The 22,587-nt window shown below is 33.7% G+C and overlaps 1 protein-coding gene across 2 annotated transcripts in view; it reads right to left on the bottom strand.

The window, feature by feature from the left end:
- Positions 1 to 22,587, bottom strand: part of LOC105257833 (epidermal growth factor receptor) — a 157,584-nt gene that overhangs the window by 81,954 nt on the left and 53,043 nt on the right. The window contains exon 1 of one of the 2 annotated variants that reach the window (XM_025407248.1): positions 6,155 to 6,390. The exons of the other annotated variant lie outside the window; for it this stretch is intronic. The gene's annotated coding sequence lies outside the window, so the exon portion shown is untranslated. Of the gene's footprint in view, positions 1 to 6,154; positions 6,391 to 22,587 lie in introns of those variants that run through there. 2 annotated transcript variants of the gene reach the window in all.

Here is a 22,587-nt window from a genome sequence, read left to right as displayed (position 1 = left end):
AATTCTATACTTTATAAATAAAAATAAAATGTGCTTCTGATGACGATGAATATTAATTTAATTATTGGATTTATTGGAATTATTAATTTAATTATTAATTTTATATATTTTACCAAATTTTTCTCCATTATGACGATGATTTAATAAATATGTTGTTACATGTGTTATATGTATATACTATGTATACTATGTATATTATTTATAACGATTGCCCTTTGAAGTAATGTTGTATATCCGACGATAACGCAACTGCGTGTGCAATTCGATTATCTACAACGGTTATTGCATTCGTATCGAGTATTGCGCCAATCGCGGTTCTCGTTTGGACGACGTTTTATCTCGCGAACGTTATCAATATTTCCAGGCATATGTTCAAATCAAATATTGCAAATCGCGTTGTTCCTTCCTGATAGCGCGCGCCTGCTCCCGCTGTTTGCCACATAAGTGCTACGCTTTTCTACGTTTAGTAAACTGAATACTATAAACAAGCTTATCAAATACTGCTCGAATGAGATTAAGCGGATATACAATTATATCGATTTTTTCTCAAGACTCACTTATACCAATTATACAAACGTTATTTCGAAATTTTCAAATATTTTATTATCACTTTTCAAATATTTTATTAACACCTCTAATTATTTTAATTTTTATTTTATTATCGTCTAATCATTTTTCAACATTATTTAATTGTTCATTCATATTCAATATCAATTTATTTATTAAATATTTTATTTAGTAAGAAGTAAAATAATTTAATTAATAATGAAAATTTAATTATATTCAAATAATTTAAATTCAATTAATTATTTTATTTAATTAATTTAATTTAAAAAATTCGTTTTATATAATTAATAAATGTAATAAATATTCCTGCGTGTCATAGAATTGCCGTATTCTTTAGGCTACTATTAATTTTTGGGATATTTTCTCTTGACAATTAATAAGTTATGCATGACGTGCTGCTGACACAGAGGCATTTCGTGTGTGATTGCTGATTAAATGACTAGCTATATCGAATGTAACACGCTTAACGAGCAGCACGTCGGGGCTGCGATGATAAAAGACCCCGGCGCGGAGGAGGAATTCAAAAAATACGGATGCAGCGAACGGCGCCGGTCGTAACCACAGAAATGGAATGTCAATATAACGCAACTACCGTCATACCGCCGTAGGAATAATACCGATTGCTTTACGACTCGCGAGCCGTATCGTATCAGGACCACGTATACAGCCCGATCTCTAACAGCGGAGGTCCGTCATGCACGAGAAAATTACTGCGCCACACGTCGTCCCGTCCAATATATACGTATATTCGTATGCGTATCTATGTGTCGTGCCAGATGGAAAAAACAAACATACCGTGATCGCTTAACCATGGCTGTCCACGGTGACTTTCGTTGGTTCTCCGTCGCAAGAGAGCGAGAAAGAAAGAGTCACATGTTCAAATATTATATAAGCGCTCTCGTAAACATGGAGGGTGGCGTATATGCGCGACAAATTGAACCGAAGAACAAACGATACAACTCGAATGTACTTCCAATTTTCATTCCGCTAATATCCCGTTGGCGCTCTAACGAGGTTCCGCATATATTTTAATGTAATTATAGATCGTCAAGTGTGATGTAACGCTTACAAATATGTAATGGCAGTCGTTACAGGCGCGTTAGCGTCGGAATTAAAATGGATGACGAAAGAATGGCATCTCCTTCGTTTAACCGAATCGCTTCCAGTATCGTTATTATCTTAATAAGGCGCCTTTATTTACAATTTGTCTACTTGATTAATAGTAATAAATGCGCGCGAAGGGGGAAGGAGCTGGCGCACGCAAAGCGTGCGTAATCTACTGCGGTTGCGGCGACACAAGCGATACGTGAGACTCATGTGAGCGCGATGTTGGACCTTTCGTAGAATTTGCAATTTAAACTCTGCCCAAATATGCCGTTTCTTTGAAACGTTAAGTGTATGTCAATTAAGCGTTCGAAATGCGCAGTCATACGTTTAATTGTCGTTTAATAAACAATCTTAAAATTAGATAGGCAATATTTACATTTTGTGCATTGTTACATTTTTGCGCACGAAATATATGAAAAATAAAAACAGGAAATTTAAACGTTTATGTAGAATAATTAACACAATAATGTACACAATTAGTACTTTTTTTTAATTTATAATGTACACTCAATATTGCTAGTAATTACATAAAGAATACGACAATTTTATGAATATTATATGCAGCTCAAAATATTTATTAAATTTATTTAATAATAAATTGATTTATTATATTTATTAAATTTATTTAATAATAAATTTATTTATTATATTTAATAATAAATTTATTTATTATATTTATTACATTTATTTAATTAAATAAAAAATTAAATTAAATAATTAATCATGATTGCCAATTACTCTTGATAATTAATTGCTTTTGATGTTCCTTTAAATTTACAGCAAAATCTGGAAATTAAGAACGCGCATGTGTTCATTTTTACCTGTTCCTCTTATTGTTATTTATGTAATATATCGTATGCACATCCTGCCTATGTAATCTGTTTCGTTGCGTTATCATTTCTTTCGTATAGTATAGGTGGCTTGCCTCCTTCAATCGTTGCAAGATTTGTAGTACGGGATCCGGTGTCTTTTGAATGCTGATTTGCATGACTGCATCAGTCTCGCGTTATTATCCTATCGAGTTACAGGTATCCTTGCACACCGAAGTTACCTCCGCCGTGTGCGCGACATATAGAGATCTCTGACCAGGCATTAAAATTGCAAATTCTGTACAAGAGCGATGAGAGATCGTGTCAGCTCCACATTGCTCGGCTTACCTTGCTTTATTTATCATTTGTTATGAAGAGGTTGGATGCAAAATAATGAAACGTGACACTTTTAATGTCCACGACTGTCTGATGGCAAACAATACCAGAAGTGAGCAAACATTGCGTAATGTTTTGTATTTGGGTAGCATAAAATATATGTTGTTTTTCCTACATCACTTTATCACTTAAGTATCTATCAATATTATGTTTGGGAATCTATTTTAAATTATATATAAAAATCTTTTAACTAATCAATTCTGTAAATATTTTTATCGAGAGATATAGATTTCATACTATTTTATTTTTATCATATCTGTAAAAAGATGAGATTTTTGAAGGATACATTCTTTTTCGTTAAAATGATGTAGGAATTTTTCACCTTTTATGATTTTTCATAATTTTTAGAGTTAAATATTTCAATGTATTATTTTTAATATATATTAATATTATTTTTAATATACATTTTAATATAGATTTTTAATATACATTATTATACATCCAAAATTTAAAAAAAATTATTTGGAATTAACGGAACTTTATTTCTATTCTTACAGCATTAAAAAATATATATTTATTTTTGCTTTTATCCTTAATATGTGGGCATATATGATATGTAATATACTTATTTTTTCTAATATTTTTCAATTATTAATATTAAATATATATTTTTAATATTAAATATATATTTTTATATTAAATATATATTTTTAATTAGTATTTAATTTAATTTAATAAGTATTTAATTAGTATAGATCTTAATAATTTTAATTAAAGGTCCAAGTATCTTAAATAAAAATTTTACGAAAATTTTTTAGAAAATCAAGTCTATTTCTGAGATGAATAAAATTCTAAAAAATGGACTTGAAATTGTCCAAGGAATTTGTCATTACGAGCGTTAATGCGGCACTGACGGAACATTGTATTGCAGGTAACAGCATTCTCGAAGTAGCGTGCGAACGCGAGTCACAAAGATCTACCTGGACGAACATGTATTGTGTCGCGGAAGACAAAATCATGGGATATTTCGCGCTCAACGTTTCTCTTCTCGTTTCGTTCTCGCAGCAAGGACGTCTCATTCTCCACCTTCCTTCGAGGAAACGCGGTGCGTGCTCGAACTATCCGCGCTTTCGCACGTCGAGCTGGTCAGAGGGGTCTGCTTCCAGGTCTGCGGCCGCCTTTTAGCGGTCGTCGGCTAATCTTCGCGCTTCGCGAGCCGCGGGGACTTCGACAGTCAGCAGCATTGTTAGCTCTCGGGCACGACGATAATTACCGAGCTCTTCGTAACGGTTCGCGGTAAGAGGCCGAGTGCTATCGCACCAAGACAAGGACTTCGCATGCTGCCGTTCCCCGTAAATGTTCCTCTTGTTCCTCCGCGATTCTGCTTCCTTCTTCCTCCCCGTCCCTTCATCCTTCATTTGTTTCAAGTGCCTGGAGTCTAGTTTGCGTGTCGATTCGCACCTTCCTCGATAACATTCCCGGAAAGCGGCGAAACCATCGGTCAGCCGGCACCAAGCGAACAGGACATTGGCCAGGAAGAGGAATGGCCTCGATTTATTACATTCGCCATTTGACGTGGTGCTGTTTGATGCTTGTAATTTCGTAGGTAGAGAAGCTAACTCGGACGCGAAATTGATCGCTTGTGAAGACAGATATTCAAATAAAGAAAAGAAAGATCCCTCATAATTTTAAAATGCCTCGCAAAGATAATAATATGATAATTAAATGCGCTGTTAGCAAGGAATGTAACAGAGAAATTGCCAGGTAATTTACACATTGATACAAAGTGCGCATTCAAAATTAAATATGAAAGGCTCTCAGAAGGCAAATGAAATCTACTTTTTCAAAATTTCTCCATACGAGAAATTCTCATAATTATCAGATTTTCAACTCTATCTATTTATATAAAAATACCTAATTATTAACCTAATTAATACCCCATTAAATACCTAATTATTAACCTTATCCCCCATAAGTTAAAGGAATTAACTCTCGATGCGTTATTTTCAATCAAATACATAAGAAATAAAATAAAAAAACTATTATATTAATATTATTTAAATAATATAATATATTATAATATATATTATTATAATATAATATATTATTATATTAATATAAAATATAATTAATATTAATATTAATATAATAATATATTATATTATAATAACATTATTATATTAATATTATAATAATATTAATTATTATATTATATTAATATTACTTATATTATATTAATATTAATTCTTGATAGCAATAAATAAATTATATACATAAAATTATAATGTAAATAATTACTTCAAACTCATCGTGAACGTGTATTACATTTTTCATCTCCCATCTGACGGTCTTGAGAATTTTGAAAATATCATTCTCATGATTGAGCGAGCGATTAAAACATGACATGTATTATACACGTTCGTAAACTATTATATAACCTGGATAAGAATACGCAACAAGACAGGTTAGCGGGAGCGCCCTGGTGTCCCTCCGAGCGATCGAGATCTAGCTTAAATTATCGGCGCACTCGAAGCTTATCGAGTAACCGCACGCCAGCGCGATAAATTATCATTCGTTATTATAGGCCGTTAATTACGACACCGCTGCGGGTGCTGCGGTTTCGCTTTCTTGGCGCGCGTCGAGAGAAAGAGAGAGATGCGGGTCCGGATAGAGTGCGAATTAAAGGACGAAGGACACCTCTCGTAGCCCGCAGGGGTGCGCCTCTCGAGAGAAAAGTCTGACCGGGTTTCGGGCCGGACTTGATCTCTCTCACGGATAATGACGATTATTCCCGGTCAGGACTATCGTTCCGTGACCCGCCCTATCGAACAAGAGAGGAACAAGAAGACGGAGGTGCCTGAAGGAACGAGAAGTAACGAAGCTTGCAACAAGCTGGCCATTACCGTTCGCCCGAGCCATTAGCCGAGCGAGCTTTCGAACTGTCGCGGTAATAAAACAACAGATCCGTCATTATTATCCGTCACGAGATTTGTAGATATTTGCGTACGATGAGTCGTGTTAAATAAACAAAACGATGTCACCGAGATGTATTCCATGAATTTAATATGTTCGAATACTTCGTTTAATATAAATCAAAATGAATCCTTTGCCTTTCTTCGCAAAATCTATTTTTCCCTATATTTCTTATAATCTTCAATAAAAATACACAAGCATGAGAGATATAAAATTATCGCACAATTAAGTTCAACATATCTTTATATCTCCTTAAAATTAATTTCTAAAATTAATTATAAAATTAATTTCTAAAATTAATTTCTAAAATTTTCATTTAATTATTGCGTCATACTTTATAAATGTTAAAGCGCATTACTCACCAGTCGGCTATTTATTTATGCTGCGTGCAACTCAGTCAATGTTGAGCACCAATCATGTAACTCGAATGTGTCTCCTGTCCGGTGTCTGCGGCACCAATCCTGAGAATAAATTACATCTCTGCCATGCATGACGTGCACAGGACCCACAGGCGGCGAACGTGTGTCGCGAGTAAAGTGCTCCAAATTGTTCCTCCGGGGTGACATTATGCTCGTCAAAGGCAATAGCGAGATATCGACTGTAACGTTTGCCATGTAATCTTTATGACAGATCTCGCAACGCGACAAACGTAATAAACGAGAAATACGACAGAAAATTACGCGATACTCAGAGTACTTCGCGAACTGATAGATATCAGTTTGAGAGATGTAAACATAAAATAATTTGATTATTCTCTCACGATAACATCGCACGAACATTATTTATCTCAAATTTTAAATGCCTGCATATCGAACTTATTATTAAAAATAAATAAATTATATTATCTATATTACATTTATATTACATTTATTCGCGACTAATAGAAAGATTACGCTAATGCTTAATAATTGAAGATATGAAGATTACAGCTAATGTATTAATAATTGCTGAAGCAATAAATTCGAATGAGATTCTTCATATTCTTCTATTAAATATAATATTTTAAAATAATTAAAAAATATTGAAAAACAAAAAATAAATTTTAAAAAATATTAAAGAAATACTATTTATTAAACAAATGTATATCAATTTACTCATGCGTGGCAGAGATCTTCGTCCCTTTTTCTGCAAAGAAATCTGTAAACAATCTAAAATATAATACGTTCACAAATACATCGCTTCCATTTAACTATTTAACCTAAAATAATCGCCTTGAATTCATCGAAGAGGATTTTTTCGCATTAAAAGAATGTATAAAAAATTGATTTATAATTGTAATTATAATCTAATTGATCCTCCCTCAAAGAGCGTGCTTGGGGGCTATAATATTTATTTCGCGCTCGTTCGCTGGGAAATTATTATTCGATTCGCGGTTTTATCGTATCCTTGTTAATCGTTATTGTGCCTGCGTCGGCACAATATAAAAATTGCCGTTGCCTTAATTAAGACAAGAACTCGTTGTGGGAAGCACGCAGGATCCTCATTGCCGTGTGCGCATAACAAGTCGATATATTTCTTCCATTATTCTTTTTTCCATTCCAAAGAATCTTGGACATTTCTGTGCGTGCGGCCGGTATGCGGTCCCGAAGATGTAAACAGGATTCTCGGATAAAACGAAAATTTCTCTCCGGGGCTTCTACGCTCCCTCTTCCTTTTCTTGCTGGAAAACGAGAGAAAGAGGAGGGAGAAATCCAGCAAAAGCAGCATCTGTTATTCCACGATAATTATTTACATGAGATAGAATCTCGACTGAGGCTCGATGGCGGGAAACAAAAGAGTCCGCCATTGGCAAGGAACTAGGCAACGGGAGGAATAGGACGAGGATTTTGAAAGGGATGCAGCGCATCCTCCCCGTACTTTCGACTTCTTTTCTTACCGACGACAGCCATAATCCCGGCGAAGAATCTCGGGCGAAGGGTCGAGATGAGGTCCTGAGAATTCGTCCTTCCAGCGGACGGACCGTTTATCAACAATTTGAGGAAGGATCTTGAAACGCGTGCCTTAGGATTTATCTCTCCTCGGTATCCTCTTCCGTGAACTCGCGCGATCGGGGATCGTATTTTAAATTATTTCACTTAACCTTGGTCGAATAATGTTTCAAGATTGTAATATTTTAAATAATACAGATATGACAAACTATAGGAAATGATTTAAAACTTTCAGATATATAAAGAAAGTGGGAATACTTCATTATTACAGCATTTGCAATATATTTCAAAATTGTGAAAAAGCTTGAAAAATTTATTATAGAATGCATTATGCAGTTATTCGTCCATGGTTAATTTTTTAATATGATTATTACAATTGTACATGATTAAAAATATCTCCTTGCGAACATCGGTGAATATTATTGGCGTTCCTTCGCGGAAGGAACCTCGCTCCGAGGATTAATGAAGAATTATTCTCCGAGGAGAACGAGCGCTTTGTGCGCGTTTGCGTCGTGCGTAAACTTTGTTCACAGACTCGTCGTGTGGACCGGCTATAAAGCCGTCGCCGGATAGACCCGTAGATAAATAAAATACTTACGGGTCTGAGTCGTTGTAAACAATGTTGCTACGAGTGAGCTTGATAATTGAGGCGATTGTTCGCCGAATCGTAAATCCCAAGTGGTCCTACGAAAGATTCTCGTTGTAGAAATGGCGTCTGGTATAAATGATCTCGAAATTGTACATATTCATGCCATAATGTTTCGTCACGTTTACATCACGTTTACGAAAGCGTGAAATCGCTCGTTTTCCGCACGAAATCCGCAAATTAATCGAATTAATGGTCAACTATATTATTATATCAATTATTTTTTTGAAAGACTTTTTTCCAAAATCCTTTGTTTCTTTCAAATTGACAATTTAAGTTTAATAATTTAAATATACACATAAATTTAATGTTAAATTTTAAATATTACAGCTCCGAATATTTTTTTTCAATATATCATAATTAATATGATATTAATAAATTCAATATATCATAATTATCCCTTTCACATAATTATAATAATTATGTGAAAGGGATAATTATGATATATTGAATTTATTAATATCATATTAATTATGATATATTGAAAAAAAATATTCGGAGCTGTAATATTTAAAATTATAATAATTATGTGAAAGGGATAAACAGAGCGCATGGATATCGAAATAATTTTTAAATCGTCGAAATAATATCACGGTCGATTTTTATGTCCGACTATTTTTTCCAAAAATTCTCGAGTAAAAGCGGTCCCCTATCGGCGAATAATCCACTTTTATGAATATTTAATATTATACACGGATTCTGAAAAATCCCATGATACACGCGCGTATAACCAGATTATAATATTCTAGAAAATCCAGTATTACCAGTAGCACTGGTCCGGCGCCGCATTCGATTATAAATATCAAAGTTAGTACCGGCATTTATGTAACACGTGTAATCTGTTAATTGTGATACTAATGATCTGATTGCATAAAACGGTTTATTCAGCTCGAGAAGAGGAAGAATAAAATCGAAAGTTAAATAAATAGTAAAAGCTAAAAGTATTAATGAAAAAGTATTAATGATAAAAAAATTAATGTAATGTGTTTCTTTTAATGCAACACTATTTTATTACTTTTATGTTTCTGTCCTATCAATAATATATGGATTATTTATATTAAATCTTTTTAAAAGAAATTAATATCTACGAAATCTTAAAAACTTTATATTTCATAAAAATATATTTTTAAATCACTGAATATGCATATATCAGAATATTTCGTTCTTCTTTGTTTCATATTAAAAACAAAACATCTGTCTTTAATTTATTTAATAATCGACGCGAATAAAATAAAAATATGCTTAATTTTTTCGGAGCAGACATGCAGATTGTCCTCGAAAGCACTTAAAAAAAACCGCAAGAGCATCGATGTCAAGGAAGATCAAAGAAATCAACTCTTCGTTCTTGGAACAAAGAACGGTAGTTCTCCCTGGCAAGTCTCGAGTTGTAAAACAACTTGTAAAACGCGCGGCCAAGATGCGCCCTGTCAACCCGAGTTTTGCGACCCGGGTTCCTAATCTGCTCGGTAAATCTATCGGCTTGCCGTGCCGAAAAAAAGAAAAAGGACAGCAGATTATACTTCACGACGGGAACAATAAATAAACGGAGGCGCACGAGCAGCGGACAATCTTGTATATTTGCATAACCGCCAATCGTTGTATCACGCAGCATGTGTACAATCATATATTATACGATGCATATAGTATATGGTATGCGTTAGATGCTGTGCTAGATTTACCAGACGCCATTCTAAAAAATAATCTGACCCAGAACTCGCATTGGAATAAATATACATGTAAGATCGTGCAGTTGGAAATAATTGACAGCGATGAGCATTTTTATTGTGACATTCTAAGTACAGGATGTTTTAGATCCATCTCATTTTATTTTATCTACAGATTCTTGATAGTATTTGAAGGAGATAAAAAAAAGGATTAAAAAAAAATGTTTTAGCTTTGAATCAATTAATCTCGCTACCTGTAATTAAAAATCATCATTTTAATTATATTATCTCGTTAATGTAAACCTCAATAATAATAAAACCTATTTAAAGAGGATTTTTTCTGGAAAACGATATTTCTCAGCAGCAAAGGCTTACAAATTATGTACACCAGAATTTCTAAAGTATGAATTTTCCCATCTGGGAGACGCAGTCAAGATAGTTCACCAACAAGAACTCAATGTCAATCTCAGTTCGACATGTGTATCCATTCGTTAATCTACCCTCTCGATCTAACAGCCTCTCAGCACACCAAAGAAAATGGTTACGCTTGCATTCGCTCATGTCGTTACGCGTGTTCAACGTATAATGGTTGCCACCCTCTTTCCCAAAAAGTGACCACCGACTATTGTATCTTTAGCCTTAGATATCTTTCGGGCCCTCGATCACTAACGAACCCTCTGATGCTTATCTGTCGAGTCGGATGCATTATTTGCCCCTGAGGTCGGCCCAGGTAGAACTTGACCCACGAACTTACCTGAAATAAAGAAGAGGAAAAAATTAGTATGGATAATTCAGGTGCGTGTGCTTAATTCAATTTAATCTAATTGATTATTAGCGAGAAAAGAGAGGAAAAAAAAGCATAAATTTGATAATACTTGGAAATGAAATGCTAACAATCTGCGCATTCGGATTATTTTAGACGGTTTTAGTCTAAACTCTATTTAATTACACACATATAAATGAAATTCTATAATTTTTATTATTTAAATAGATCAACTAAAAATAATATCGTATTTTTTTTAATTGTCGGGTTTATTATTTATTATTTTAATGAAGCCAGAAACACGCTTCACCATTTATATTAGCCATCCATTTTCGCAGCAAGTTCGGTCACATTAGTTTCCGTCAGAAGACCAGTCATCCTCTCGGATTAATAAAACAATTTATTGCACTTTCTCTCTCCCATGATCACCTACACTCGCATCATGCACGAATATATGTCGCGTTCTCACAAGGATTCAAGGAGTGCAAGGGGCATTCGTGGCGCGTATTTTTCGTTAAACGATGCGCGTTTCGCTGCTTCCTAGCACCCGCTTTAGCACGTTGCGGAATACATCCCTGAGAATCGTACCTCCAAGTGTTTAGGGAGATTTTAGAAGAATCTGAAGGCATCTCGATTGGACGTTAACGGTAATCGGCGGCCGTAAGGACCTCCGGCGGTGCACCTTTATCTCATTCTCTCTCATAAAGCCGGGAATAAAATATTCCATCGGGTTCGTTTCGGTCAGTGCCTCCTTCGACGTCCTTGCTATCTCTTCCCGCTAATGGATCCTGTCGATTTCTCGTATACGAGAGAGCTCATCTTCGCGCTCTCGTATTCTATCACTAAATGTATACACGAAGTGGCTCAATAAACGGTAAAATTATAAATAATAAATTATAATTTAATTTAATTTATTACAATTTTTTTATTACAATTTAATTTAAATGATTAATAATAAAAATTATAAGTTATAAAATTATAAAATTAGTAAAATTATAAATAATAATAAATAATAAAATTAGAGAGTTAGAAAAATTATAAATAATAATACAATAAAAAATGATAAAATTAGAGAATAACTTTTCCACCCAATTTGATTTCGATCTTTTTTGTGGAAAATTAGAAACATAGAAATGCTTTTTCAGTGCGATTTCGTAGAATTTAAAAAAAATTGCATGCGATTAAATCATAATTGAAAAATGCCAACAGGATCATTAAACAAAATATTCATATATAATAGCTTTATTTTCGTCCGACTTCTCGAGTCATTCGATATCGAGATCGATATCGATTGGCAATCATCGCAATCGATGAGAATAGCTCGAGCGCCCATCTCTCGTCTTTCTCGTAAAGAGCACCGCCGGGATCCATTCTCTCTTGCCGGTTCTTTCTCTCTCGTAAAGTGCATCGGTTTTCAGAGATCGAGATGCGGAGTTATAATTGCCTACTCGGCAAGTCCGACATTCCACGCGCGTTAAAGTTATCGCGGTTGAATCGCCGCATGCGCCATGACGCTGCTTTCTCTCATTCTTCTTCTCTTCGTCTTCATCTTTTTCCTCTTTTTCTTCTTCAATATACTGGCTTATCGCGACCCCGGCCTCGGTGAAAAGGAAAGATCTCAGGAGGATCTCGGAGAATTATCGGCATGGTTATCCCGCAGGAGTTTTAGTTCGGGACCACTTAACATTCTTTTACACATTCGCGGAACTCAGTTATGTATTATAAAATACAATAGCCATTTTGCAGACTTGCGAAAAGACTGAGAATTGTGGAGAAAATGTTTCTATTATTGCTATATATTAAATTACATTTATTTGTTAAAGATTTTGCGCAAAATTATAATTAAAAATTAAAATTATAATTTCTATAACGTAAAATGAAAATTTAATTTTGTACAGTTAATAAAATATGAAAAAATTATCTTATTATCTCTACCAATTCATAAAAAGCTGCACTTATTTCTTGCGTTAATATATTTAACACTGAATTATTTAATTAGTTATATAATTTTTTTTGCGACTTTTAATAATATATATTATATATATTATTATAAATATAATATTTTATATATATTTAAATATATAATATAAAAGATAAAAAATTGCATTTATTGTAATGACAAGATGAAAAGTAAAATATTAAGACTAATTAAAGCATTAAATATATATTCTATATATATTCTATAAGTACTGAGGGTGAGGGGATATTATATATTTGCCGACTTTTTTTCAATCGATCGCCTACATGTGGGCATCACCGATGTTTCCATGGATCGTTTAGAGGCCACGTCGGTTCGCCTCTAATTAGAATAATTAACGAAGATGCCTCGCCACGGATGATTATTTCTCGTTCATTATTCCACATCATTATATCATGCCATAATCCCCACTTTCGCGTAAACGCATGCGTTATCTTGTTTCGGATCAAAGGAAGATAAAAATGGCTTTAAAAAGGTCCGCGGGAGGGCGAGAGCAAAAAGGAATCGATGTCGAGAGACGATCGGTGCCGCATTCTGCGGTCATGTCACATGCAAATATCCCTCGAGAACTATCGGTTCCCCAAGTGGCAGGACATCGTTTCCCGCGCCATTTTATTCCGATACTTCGGACGGTTTCTCTAGTCTACAAAGTAATTAATTTAAAATGCAAACCGGTGCTTTTTGTGTGTTCTTCGCGGAAGAAACGTTACAGACTCGTCACGATGGCCATTTTTATCGGTTATCGATGTCCATCTTCGAAATACTGTATGTATAATATATGTTAGGAGTCAACATTTACATAATGCGCTCGTGATAATCGTGAGAATATTATCTTTTTACTGCGGTAATATGGAAAAAACATCGAAACATATTACCGTTTACTATGTAAAAACATTTTATTGTACAATTTTTGAATAATTTTTCTTATATCTCCTGCCATATTTGGAATAATAAAAATTTGTCTTACACCAGCCTTGAATAAATCTTTATATAATAGCATGTTTTTTATACGTCAACTGTTTTTCATCTTTTATATCATCATAAGTTAGGGAAATTCATGTATTTGCATAATATTATGACAATTAATATTTAAATATTAATTAAAATACGTCATAAACAAAAAATAGTGAATATAACTTATTACAAGCTTACGGAAATATTTGTTATATAATCATTGCCTTGAATATCTTCTCCGTTTTGACGAATCAGAAATCGAAAAACGTGCTGCATAAATAAATGCAATTTAAATTGATTGATTTTGGACAATCTAATAAATATGGGCATTTCATCTGATGATAAATGATCGATTCAAGTAAGCATCCGAGTAAGCATCATTATTTGCCAAAATTTGTATCGCAAAAATTGCTTCGTACATAATACGAGACTTTTGCGATTCATTCTCTCTTCAGTTTTCTCACGGTAATTTTTCCGTTCAATTAGACAATTATACGTAAGTGGCGAACGCGCAAGTAAGTTTGAGAACGTAAGTAAATCAGCGATCGTTACATGCACTCCCTCGCGAGTGAATCGACGTCTGATCGCGATAATAGTCCTGCAGTTAATATTCCCCGTGGACCATGCATCAAGTAGATACAATATCGGATGAGTCAGCCATTGTTGTCCTGAAAAGTACCGATCGACCTGCCCTTACTTGTGTTGGACCACCATCGGCCTTCGAAGATCGAACGAGAGATCGAATTTGAAGTAACGGCGCGGTAAAAGCCAATCTGGCACGGGGCGTGATAGCGATTTCTTCGCAGATCTCGTTTTAGGAGCATAATCGATTCTACGAAGAGATACGATTGACGTATCGAAGCGATGACCTGGCTGAAATCTCTTAATGAATATACGAAGCGCAGTAATTAAAACGCCCGTCCATTTAATCTCGCTCATTCTTGTCGCTGAATACATTTCGTAATGATCGGCAGATTATTAATCAAATTATGCATGAAAATCTTAAATAATACGAAACATTCAATTACAGTTTTCCCTAATACCTGTAGTTTATTCGAAGATAAAAGAAACGGTTAATTAATTTGCCAATTATATATATATATATATATATATATATATATATATATACACGAGCTACGCTGAAAGTACTGCGAGATAAATCTTAAATCTATCTATCTGATTCTCATAGGAAAAAAATCAAATTTTATTTTCAGTAAAAAAAATTCTATCCACAAGTGGCATGATGGATATGCACACGCTCTATAATAAGCGTGTTTCTTTTTTGTTTTTTGTAAAAATAATATGAATGCATTGATGCATGCATAAAAATCAGATGCCACGGGACAAACGCAATCGCAGAAAATACAGGTTTATCACCGTCGTTTTCCACCCCCGATCGCCTTAAGGTTTCGTGCACGTTTCGAGCGATCAATGCTCGAGAGGTGTGCATAGGGGAGTGCATAAATAAGTCGCTGTGCTATGTAATATGGGATAGGCGGGTTACGTGACCTGGTAGCAATGTATCGATAATCGGAGGACATATTGCGAGTTACTCCATCGCACAATGCGACAGTTGTTTCTCCTCTCGCCGAGATCCTTTCTCCTTTTCCCTCTCGCGTCCAATGTAACAACACTTAATGAATCAACTTAATGAAGCTAACAAAGCGCGTTCGCAAGCATGTGTGACATTACATACATCATACTGCGAATATTACAGTGTTGCTCGGAATTATTGGAGCACGCGAATGATTTTTGTTAAATAATAATCGAAATATATTAAACTGGTATTTTTTTATATTAATTATTTTTATTTTATTGTTTTTTATTTTATTTTATTGTCATTTTATTATTACTTTATTTTTATTTTATTTTTATTTTATTATTACTTTATTTTTATTTTATTTTTATTTTATTTTTATTTATATTCTTATTTTATATTATTTTCATTATTATTTTTATTTTATTAAATTTTTAATTTTATTACATTTTTTGAATTTTTATATTTTATTAAATAAAATATTCCACCATGTTTTTTAGAGAGATCGCAACTTTGTTGTGCCACATGTATACATGAATCAATATAGGATTTATTTGTTCTCAAGAACTTTCGCTACTTGTTTAACTTTCTCATTTCAATAAGAGCGAGCACGGTTTTACATTGTATTCTCGCGAAGCAATCGCATTCGCGAAGGAACAATGAATCGAGAAGCCATTTCGAACCGCGCTTCGACATCTTCGAGTTCTCTCTCTTTCTCTCTCTCTCTCTCTCTCTCTCTCTCTCTCTCTCTCTGTCTCTCTCTCTCAGCCCGCGGAAAGATGTAGTTCTGAGAACAACAATGGAGCCGGCTCACCCGGTATAGCAGCTGCGGCTCGTGAGCGTCTCGGGGCAGCCTTGGAGCCGCGGTTATGATGTTCTTGTTATTAATTTGTTTTGCGCGCTACCCGCAACACGTCGTGCGGAAACCAGTTTCTTAAGACGTATAGGATTACCGCGCGGCACGACCTGAAGAACCTACCGACAGCTTTCGGACGAGTAACGTTACCATGGCGAAAGCTCGGACAGTTTCTCGAGGTGGCTCTGGAAATCTCGCTCTTATCCCTCTCAATCTCTGGAAACCAGTTTCGGATTTTCGGAGGGAAGCCCAACGAGGATCTCAAAGTGCAGTTTCCTTCGAAGAAAAAAATTTTGTATTATGATTAAAGGGGAGTAAGTGGGCAAAGATTGGATACATTACGGTTGTAATGTCGTTACATTCAAGGTTCCACTTGCGTCAATAATTCCCGAGAGATCGGCGAGTGGAGTAAGCAAACTTTATAATTGGAATGTTATTGACAAACAGCGAAACAAGACACGTTTATTTATTCCGAAAAAACATGTTTAGTTTTTTTTATACTGTGCATATTATGTGCTATAAATAACTTTTTTAAAATATAAGAATATATTATTATATAAATTATGTAAGAATATATTTTTCAAAAATTTTTTTAAATTGAAATGCTCTCCCATACAGCACAGAACATTGTTGTAACATTACAGCAATGTTGCGGCAACATTACAGCAATATTTCAACAATATTACAACAATATTGCTGTAATGTTGCTGCAACATTGCTGTAATATTACAGCATTATATAATCAAATATTACATCACCTAAGCCTTTTAACTTTAAATCGCTAATAATTTAAAATATCTTCATTTTTTGCAAAATTTAAATATCATTTTTTATATCAAATTTGTAAAAATTATTTTGAAATTATGTATAAATAACAAAAAAATAATTCATATAAATGCAAATACTTCTGCTTCCATAAGACGCATATCCTTTAACCCAAAACTTCTTTTTCAACCAACAGAATCTCTTTAAAAGCGCCGAAAAATTGTTACGTGAATCGCGCTTGAAAAAAATATCATGTAAATCGAAGAGAAACGTCAAGCAATCGCATGACAAAACTCGCTGGAGAAAACGTTTCACGTCGGATTAGGTTTCGCTTTATGGCGATGACTTTCGGTTCCTTAAAATAATGCGCCGGTATTTCAAGCGCGGTTCACCGAGCTGGACCGAAACGAATCGACGAATGCGAGCGCCTAGAGAAAAGAAACGGTCAAAGTGCGGTCTATGAATGCGGCCCAGGTTTTGAGGCCCGGGATTCCCGAGATGAGATATAACGCGCGTGAAAAGAGCGCGGAAAAGATTGTCTTGACATAGCGCTCGCACGCACAATAGAATATGGAACGTGTCTCGCGAGACGATCATGAGTTTGTAAGAGACCTCGAAAGGAATAGCTATCATCTGTGTCGGTCATTGTTCCCGTTATCTTTACTTATTCTACTTGTTCTCGGCGACCGGATTGAGAAGACGGGGCCCCGACACTACCAGGACTATGAAGAATACAAACGTAGCGACGACAAACACCAGGTACTGGAAAGTCAAACATATGGCTGGAATTTCAATGAGAGGCGAGGAATCGTAACCTTTGAAATGGAGGTCGTCACGGAAAGTATATTTAACAACGTCGTATTAAGTTACGTAAGTTACGTGCAAGATTATGCAATAAGTTGCAAATTTTCTCGGAGGAGTGATCTGAGAAAGGGAGGTGGTGTATTCGCTCTTAAATAAAGTCGGAACTTTTCACGTATCAGGAACTCACGGAAAACCTAATCGCGCTAAACCGATCAGCTGTACGATGTATTTGAGTGTACATGAAGGTTTTTACACAATTCCATTCAATGCGAACCGCAATATCCCGTGATTTATTCGCCGGTGTTTGCTCAAGTCACTTGACAGTTGTTTGGATAAACGACTGGTGGAATCGCGCGATTGAGCCTTTTTGTGAAAACGAGACTCCAAGTCGAGGAATGCTCGGAGCCTCGAGTGTTAGCGCAGGTGGCGGAACAAGCGTTAAAGTGCGTTTCGGAATACGTGTTTTCGCGACACTGCTGATCGATCGCGAATAATCTCCGTCTTCGAGGGAGGCTCCAGTCGCGGCGGGGTTATAAAGACAAGTCTGGAACGCGCTCGCGAACGCGCAAAAACCTTAAAAGGTCTAAAGACTAAAAATCCGGACCGTGATACACGAGGGTGCCCCGTGTCCGTCGGTCTTTAGCCATTATTTATGAATTTGGTGCGCCGAAAAAGGCCACGGTCGGATCAGCCAAGTGCGCGCTCTACGGATTTCAAATCGATCCGCGGGGCGGATAAAATATTTTATGGAGAACGAGCTTTAATGGCCGTCGCGTCGGACCCCCTTCAAGTCTGCGTCTTGATTTGTGGTCAACGTGAACGGACCTTATCGATTGGTCCCGGAGTCCCTCGGCTGGACCTTGGCAGATCGCGATATCGGTTTCGTCTTTCGATCCCTCGGACTACTTGATGTATCAAAGATCACCTGTTTATTCCGAGCTATTATCAGCTCGTTATTAAGAAAAATCTTGAGCCGACAAGAAAATTTAATCGAGCACAAGAATATTTCAGCTAATGTCATCTTCACCACTCGATGGGATGATGTGTGAAACTGCCTTCAAGTTGGAAAGTGAAGTCGAATTTCCAGACGCTTTCGAATCTAATTAATTAGAGAAAATAAAGAGCTTATCGATTTTATTGGATGTAAGGATGAAGCAGGATTAGATGTATCTCGCATATTCAAGTCATTCAGGGAAACGTCGAACACAATTTAACCGGAAGTTCCTCCCGTTTCTCGTTCCGAGATTACTTTGTCGATCGCGATAATACTTTACGAGATACTGTGGATGGTATTACGCCATCGCGTTGCCACGGGTCTCGATTTAATTTAAGGTACACCATAATGTTCTTCATTCTCTCCTTCCACGTGGGCGTTTTACGTGTGTGCTATGAATCTGATGGTCTGTTAGCGACCATAGACGCCATTATACTTTTAAACTCAAAAGAAATCTCAGTACTTCTTCTTTCTCGAATAAAGCTTAGCTTGTGATGTTAATGCTGATCATGGCTGTTAAATGATTTTATTTGAAATTAATCAATGCACAACTAAATTATCTCTTTTAAAATTTGAATATCTAAATCGTGTGTATTTAAATTTTGATAACGTGTTATACAGCTTGGTAAGAAAGTTTCAAGACATGCAAGTTTGATTTTAATAAACTTAATTAAATTATTATTCCTTGTTTTTAAGTTGCTTTATTACTTAAGTTAATATTGAAAATTTATAGGATTATTTATATAGATGTCAATTATTTATAGATGTCAATTATTAGAATTAATGCAATTATTAGACATAGTAAAATTTTATAAAATATTAGTATAAGATTAAAAAATTTTATCATTAAATTTGAAGTTGAAAATCCGTTATCGTTATAAAATTTGATTCAAAGTAATCGACACATCAATACTTGATATGGTAACATCAATATTATAAAATTGATTATAAAAATTTATTGTGAACAAAATTGCATTCGTTTCGCGAATTTCTTTTCAATTAATTTAATTCTAAAATTAATTTAATTAATTTAATTTTAAAATTTAATTTCTTTCTTTGAATAAAAGAATAATGCTATTATCTATAATTCCAGCTAACATTCACAGAAAAGTGAAATAATACAAAATAAAATCTGGCGCTAATAAATAACATTTCTTAAAATAATATATAGTAATTTTATAAATATAATTTTATATATTTTTAAATAATATATATATTTATAAAAAATATATCCTAGAATAGAAATTGATCATGCAAAATATACCTTATTGTGAATAAAAATTATTAAGACTCGTGATTTATGTTATTTATGATATAACTATAAAATTATATATAAAGTGGCAATTAAACTTCTTTATGATTGGAATTCACGCGCTTGCAAGCTGTAGTGCACCGAGCCCATTAATTATTATCCCATAGCAACGTGTACTCCCGCCTGTCGATGCTTTCAGCCTCTTCATAAATATGCTTTCTTCTTTACGATCAAACAGGCTGCGTATCGTGGAGTCTATTGATCGTAATAGAGAAGACACGGCGATTGTGCGGCGCATTATATGAAGCTGCTATCCACACGAGGATCTGTTCTGGCGGCGTGTTGTGGCCGATTAATATTAATTACTTTCATAATTTAGATCGAGCATAAAATATTAGCGTAGCAGTGTTTCTCGCCGTGTTGCGACTCGCTCAACAGTCATCCATAACGCTTCGCTCGTGCTCAAATTAATAAACAATGTGATGTAAGTCCGTGTCAAATGTACTCGTGCTAAAAAAAGTCTCTCTCGCAAACGCGATTAGGCAATAATTAAAGTAATAATAAGTATGGGATAAGAAAATTGTGTCAGGATTGAAAATTTCAACTTATATAGATAATGATTTAATTGTATTGAATTATTTTAAAAAAGATTATACATAAATATAACATATTTTTGTTTATTTTTCTGGTTTATATATCTATAATATCACATCAGGTATAAATCGAAAATGTTTCTTTAAAAAATAAAATGTATTTTAATTATATGATACTTAATTATATGGATACTTGATTATCTTTCTTCTTCTCTCTTCTTTCCATCATACAGTGCATCATTGAAATATTAATAATACCTAAATCAAACAGTAATTCTTAATTTCATTTGTACATACATCACAGATTAGATTGCCGTCTTGTATGTAGCACATGTCATCATAGAATAACGGGAATGCGAATAAATCAAGATGCATTTTACATGAAAACACGACATTAAAACTTGACATTAAAAGTACATAGATAATGCATAGGACTTTAATATTCGCAATTAAAGCGAAGCAAAATGATAGGAAGAAAAGTTAATTATAAATCAAAATCAACGTAATGTGACGATGGTTTTTTAATCCTTTACATAGCAAATTTTTATAATTATTTTTCTTATTACTCATCAATTGAATCGTTATGTTTGTTTTATTAGAAAAAGGAAATTAAATTTTTTAAATCAAAAATTATTGTAATTTTAATATTTTTAAATTATTTAATATTTAATATTTTTAAATTTAATATTTGTAATTTTAATATTTTTTAATTATTTAATATTTAATATTTTTAAATTTAATATTTGTAATTTGAATATTTAACTAAAAAGATAAAAATAATTTTTCAAAATAATTTATTACAAAATTTATTATAAAAGGAATTGAAAAATTTAAAAATATTTAAAGATAAAAATAAAATCCTCAAATGTTATTTTCCAATAGAAAACGTAAACTATATATATTCTCTCTAAAATTAATAAATTCTTGAAACTTGACTCAAGACTGACACGAGTCTTGTATCGCAGATAATATTTTTATCTGAATGTGTATTTCTTACTTAGCTTGTCAGGAAGTAGATAGATGGAAAATTTATGGTAGGTTAAAAGAGACAATTATTGTTCATCTCGAAATATACTAAATACATGAGATCGGAATTGATATATACATTTTCAACTGGTAAACTTTGCAATAGATATTTTTCTGTCATTGTTAAATATTTTTTTCCTTAATATCTAATTTGTCTGTAATTATTGAAATCATCTAATATGCACGCACACATATGAATATATGCATATATTATAAACGTGTTCAGATACATATATTCGGAGATTTCTTTGCGCAAAAAAAATTACAACTTTTGTGTCTTGTAACATATAAACAACAAAGCGACTTTAAATCTTACAAGATTACGATTTCACAGAGAGAGTGGAGGTGTCTGCCAAATATTAGCACAGCCGGTGCAGCTGCTGTTGAGGAATATGCTAGCTTTTACTCCTTTGATTGCGGTTTTACAGGTTTGTATATTCACTTACTTCTATATAAAAACGAAATGGTTAAATGAATAACATTTTTATCTAAAATAAATGTAAGTAACCTCAGAAAGTGTTGTATTGATATTTTGATATCAATAATATGGATATCGAATATCGAAGATATCGGATAAGATTAGATAGATTTCGTTATACTTTTAACTTACAAAATCTGCTGAGTAAATAGTTGCTCCGTTAAAGTACATGAATTTATATAAATTTCGATTAATTCCTTAGTATATCAATAAAATAAAAGAAAAAAGTGTTAGGTTGTTTTCTTAGGAAAGTTAGTTTATTTAAGGTAATCTTTAGCATTGATATTTGTAAAATATTTAAAATACATCAGTTTCCGCAAAAATTGCTTTCAGTAGCACAAATAATTTCGATTTTTATTTAGATTTTATTCAGCTAACAATTATTAATTATAAAATTTGAATGATCTTAAGTAAAGGTCTTTAATTGAAAAAATTTGAAACTATTTCCTGCTGAGATTGAGTTTTATGATTATGAAGAGTGATCTAAAGATTCATTGACCTAAATAACTTATTTAAATATTTATTTAAACATTTTAATATTTATTAAATTCTTCTTA

The sequence above is a fragment of the Camponotus floridanus genome, unplaced genomic scaffold (genome assembly GCF_003227725.1).
Source record: "Camponotus floridanus strain SB8 unplaced genomic scaffold, Cflo_v7.5 scaffold17, whole genome shotgun sequence".
Classification (NCBI taxonomy): Eukaryota; Metazoa; Arthropoda; class Insecta; order Hymenoptera; family Formicidae; genus Camponotus; species Camponotus floridanus.
This window is presented reverse-complemented; position numbering and strand designations above follow the sequence as displayed.